Raw genomic sequence first — 4,896 nt, 5'->3', positions numbered from 1 at the left:
CCAGACAACTCGGTCTTGGCACACACTCCTGGCCTCATTCACGTTCATACATCGTCTCATAGATACTGTTCTATTATTCTGACTCTCGTATCTGATTCACTTGATGGTATCATGTTTTCCACGACACAATACGATTGTACCACCCCAGCCAGAAGCACTCCTGTCTCGATGAGAGCGGAGTGTAGCCAATATTGGAATGTAGGATGGACAGGAATAAGGGAATTGACTGAGCCTTGGCTTTTTTTCCCTTTTGCTTTACGTTTCATCATGCTTCCAGCTTCCTTCTTGCAGCTTCCAGTTTCCTTCTTCCAGCTACCCACTTCTACCTTCCCGCGTATATTTGTTTTGTGTGTTGCTTTCCGCTGCTTCTTGCTTCCCGTCATTTTATGTTTTCCGTTACACCCGTCCAGATTTCCTCTGCTTCTTCCTTCCCGTTCCTCGTTGCCATACGCTTTCCGCTTTCTCTACTTTTTGATTCCTATTGCTTTCTTCCCGCTTACAGCTTCTTGATTTTTTTACTTTCCGCTGCTTTTTACTCTTTGCATCTTGCTACCTGTTTCCCACTTAGCGTTTACAGCTTCCCACTGCTTCTCACTTCATGTTTCTTACTGCTTCTTGCTTCTTGCTTCCCGCTCCTGATGCTTCTCGTTTCTTCAACGTGAGAAAAGCTCCAGTATACCATGACTCGATTCTCCTTCCCCCGCTATGTGTCCTAACCATTTTAACTTCAAATTAGTTCATAGACTTCTTCCAGTGTTCCGTCAACCATCGCAGCGCTTTCGGGAACTACCTACCCATAATAATACAAGTTTATCAAATAAAAAATATTTGCTCGCCGGGATTTGAACCCGTGACCTCTGTCTTACTAGTTGAGAACCTTACCCTTCGACCACAAAGGCTGTCAAAAATTCTGTTAATATACACAATAATGTATATCGACTGCATATCTGATACCTTGGACAATAAAAAGCGGCGGCTTTTGTCTAGCAACTGTCGGAATTATAAGCTAACCGTGCTCGCAAATATCGGTTGCTGACCATATATCACGGATTAAATCAATATCGAATTGACTATATCCGTACCTTGGGGGATAGTTTCTGACATTTCTGCGGTAGGTTGATTAACAGCCAGCAGGATGAAGATTTTCTTGGTGATAACCAACCTTCGCGACCATGTCGTCATACTGCAATTTTTGGCCAAAGCAGGAATTGATTTGCCGCCAGATAGATGCAGCCACTTTTAATTAATGATCGTCGTAAGCAAGATCTTAAATAAAAATATTGGAAAGTGATTTTTTTTAAAGTAGTTATTATTCTTAGAACTAATGACCTATTAACCTACTTACAATGAATGTGTTATTTTAGGTATAGGAGGTAGCCGAGTTAGTCAAAGTGCGCTCATGGTCAGCCGGTTCCCATTCTCACGCGAAGCTAAGGGTTGTTTGTGGCGAGCCTTTCGAGATCACCCGAGGGTGTGAACGCATGGTCAGTCAAAGAGGCCCCGCCGCAGTCAATTAGCTAACCAAAGTCATCCCTAAGAACTGACCAAGAGCACTGACTTAAGTCTAAAGGATGAAAGGGGAAGAAGGTTAGATTTATATTAAAATACCAAATATGCATGGGTATTTTTAAGTAGCATAATAGGTATTTTAATAATATTGGGCTAACAGCGGCGGCTTCCAGCATGTAGTCTGAGAATCAGACTGAAGCCTGAAGTTTGTGGGCTATATTTCCACAATGCAATCAAATAATTTCATAGGCGATTCCATGATTGCGTGTTGTGAAATTGATTAAAAAATTATACGGACCTTGCTTAAATAATTTTAATGCTACCACAAGTTGTAAGTAGGGATGAATATATTATACATAAATTCGTTAAGAGTGAACTAACTAACTAACTAACCATCACGCCCCACAGGGGGCAGGGGTAGGCAGAGAGGACGGACCGCCAAACAACTCGGTCTTGGCACTCACTTCTTGCCTCATTCACATTCATACATCGTCTCATACATACTCTTCTATTATTCTGACTCTTGACATGGCCCGACCCTAGTATCTGATTCACTTGATCGTGCCATGTCTTCCTCGGGCGTCCCCGACTTCTGCTACCATTCGCATTTGCATCATATATCCTCCTTACACTCCTATCTTCGCTCATTCGCTCTAATCACAACAAACTCAATGTCAGCATAATTTGTTTAAGGAGAACACTTGCTGATATGAAATATTGTTAATGTACCGGATAGCATATTAAAAAAAAAAAGTTTTCAACCAGCAATAATCGCACCTCGGATAAACCTCATCGGTTACGATATCGCCACTGCTAACTTAAGAAAATTGATATTTTTCCTGTTATCACACATTCATGAAGTTTATTACCTAACACGCATCATATGTCAAAAGGCATTTAACCGTAGTAATTCAATTTTGGTTATTTTTCTTGGTTCCCTAATGCTTTTATGCATCCTGTTTAACTGTTTAAATATAAGAATAATGTATCCACATTAACATGTTTAATTTTAGTCCATTAAATAAATAAAAAAACAACTCGCCCAATCAGTCAGTTGTACGACGACTTTCGTGAAGTTGTTTCAGTGCAAAACCTCACTCAAGTTACCCATTAATAGGAAGACAGCATTAACATTCGTCAATGGCGTACTGTCCAATGGCGAAAATTGTCCAATACAGTAAATTTATTAAAAATATGGTCAAATTTTTATTTTTACTGTAAAAAGAGACTGGACGCCTATAAAGAATGAAATCAAAAAAAAATAAAAAAAAAACACGTGTTCAGAAAAATAATTATATTATGGCATCTCGTCTATTATATTTATTCGAATAATAATACCACCTGCGTGAAAACGTGTTCAGATATATTCTGAATGACCAATTTCTTATTAGGAAATGGTAATGCAGTCACATTTTTAACAGCATCTTGATAAAAAGCAGTATTCTTTTTTTCCGTGCGTTCCTTTATTTGTGAAAAATATCCTCGAGGGCTCTGTAAACAGTGTAATACCTCTATTCATTAATTAACTGTTGTGTACGTCACACTCTTTGATGTTTTAATACGTAAATATAATTTATTTGTGGAACAAATCCTGATTATTTAGACAATCAAAATTATTGAATTACTTTCCAGGAAAACGTTTTACTTTACAATAAGCTTTAATGTTTCGTATTAAATTATGCACATTCAGTACACACGAAACGCGTCACCCGTGAGGCTTACGTGATTAATTAAAAACTAAAATTTTATATATCTCATTTATTAACTATGTATCACAAAAGTGATAAGTTGTGTTTGAAAGGAAATAAAAATTCTAAATATGATTGTTAGATGTGTCAGTTTATGAAATGACTATCTACAGCAGAGTTCCTCCGCAGGAGTAGGTACATAGGATGGACCGTCACACAAGTCTATATTGACATACGCTTATTACTTTATTTAAACACATATACCGTCTAAAATATAATAGACTTCTATTATTATGATTCTCGACATGGCCCGATTCAAATATTTGATTACCGCACAAGAGTTCTAACTGCTCCCATTTGTCGAGAGTGGAAATTTGGCATCCCTAATAAATTTGGGTATATTATTTTAGGAGAAGAAGGCTGAATGCTGAAGGATAGGAGATGGGGAAGAGGAAGAAAAAGGTTGGGAAGTCCCTGGTCGCCATGCACGGTTTTAGCCTTTTCAGGCAGTGTTTCGATTCGGAAGTGTCGACACAATGTGTAATCCAAGATACACAGACTAAAACTAATTATAAATCGGAACGGTAAGTGTTTATAAGCAAGTATTTTTTATGTTTCTTAAATTAGTTTTCACAACAGAAGAAAATGAATAAATTTCAACTCCAACATATACAAACATATTGCAACTACTTGATACCATATTTAAAATTAAAATAAAGCTGCTAGGTACTATTGTATAATACATAATTCAATGTAAATTGAGGGCAGAGGTGAATATATACATTTAAAAGTTCCTTTTCACCGGAGTTTTCCTATTTTAAATAAGGTTTTAATAAAAGAACGGGACACGTCCCGTTAACAGAAATAAAGACCCCTACTTTAATTAACCGTGGAAAGTGATTGGATAGGAAAGAGATGTTCTGAATTCAAATTGCTAAATGTTTTAACCCTTTCATTTCACAGGTGGTAAAAGGGTGAACGCGCTACGTTTCCGAATTCATTCGTACTTTCTATTGGATGGAATCGGACTGATGGTTGTTTAGACCATTCTTAAAGATACATAGGTACTTGCAAAATGTTAGCTTGTTATTTTTTTATGTCGGATAATACGATTTATTTATATCTCAAAATGTTAAAAGTTATTTGGCTCTTCGGAATTCCTTCTACGTAAAGCAGGGTACTCACCTAACCGTGTAACCTGTAACGTATCTGATACTATATCAAGTGAGTACGTAGGCACGAGCCTACTGCGAGCCGCTCGCGGGTGGAGCGCAGTGTGCCCGCAGTGACACGCCGACGGCGGTTTCACTGCGAGCACCATAGCGAGCACTAAAGGCGGATCCGGGAGGTCGTAGCTGGATACGCGGTTACCGTGGACGAGCCGTACCCACTTCAGATTGATACAGTATCAGATACATTACATGCTACACTCTAGGTGAGTACCCTGCTTAAGGAGTGCTATTGTTAGCGCCTCGATTCTAAATGTTAGATGACGCGGTGAATCAAATTAAGGTTTTTCTTCACGTAATCATGAATATGGTGAATTTTAAGTTACTATGAAGGGAATAAATATGCCCACAAACCAAAAAACGCAAAAACATAAAAAGGAAACCGAATTTTTATCACATTTCGTAGCGCTGGTGTCAATAGGAGATTAAAAAACTTGAAAAAAGGATGTTAAAAATTTATGTTGATTTTT

General features: G+C 38.0%; 1 pseudogene; it reads right to left on the bottom strand.

Moving 5' to 3' along the window:
* Window positions 1-2,204: 2,204 nt before the first annotated feature.
* LOC149416685 (U4 spliceosomal RNA) lies at window positions 2,205-2,331 on the bottom strand (annotated as a pseudogene).
* Window positions 2,332-4,896: the final 2,565 nt, after the last annotated feature.

This window comes from Hesperophylax consimilis, chromosome 16 (genome assembly GCF_061612785.1).
Source record: "Hesperophylax consimilis isolate HC1 chromosome 16, BYU_Hcon_1.0, whole genome shotgun sequence".
NCBI classification, from domain to species: domain Eukaryota; kingdom Metazoa; phylum Arthropoda; class Insecta; order Trichoptera; family Limnephilidae; genus Hesperophylax; species Hesperophylax consimilis.
The sequence above is the reverse complement of the archived record's forward strand: the minus strand, read 5'-3'. Positions and strand labels throughout refer to the sequence as shown.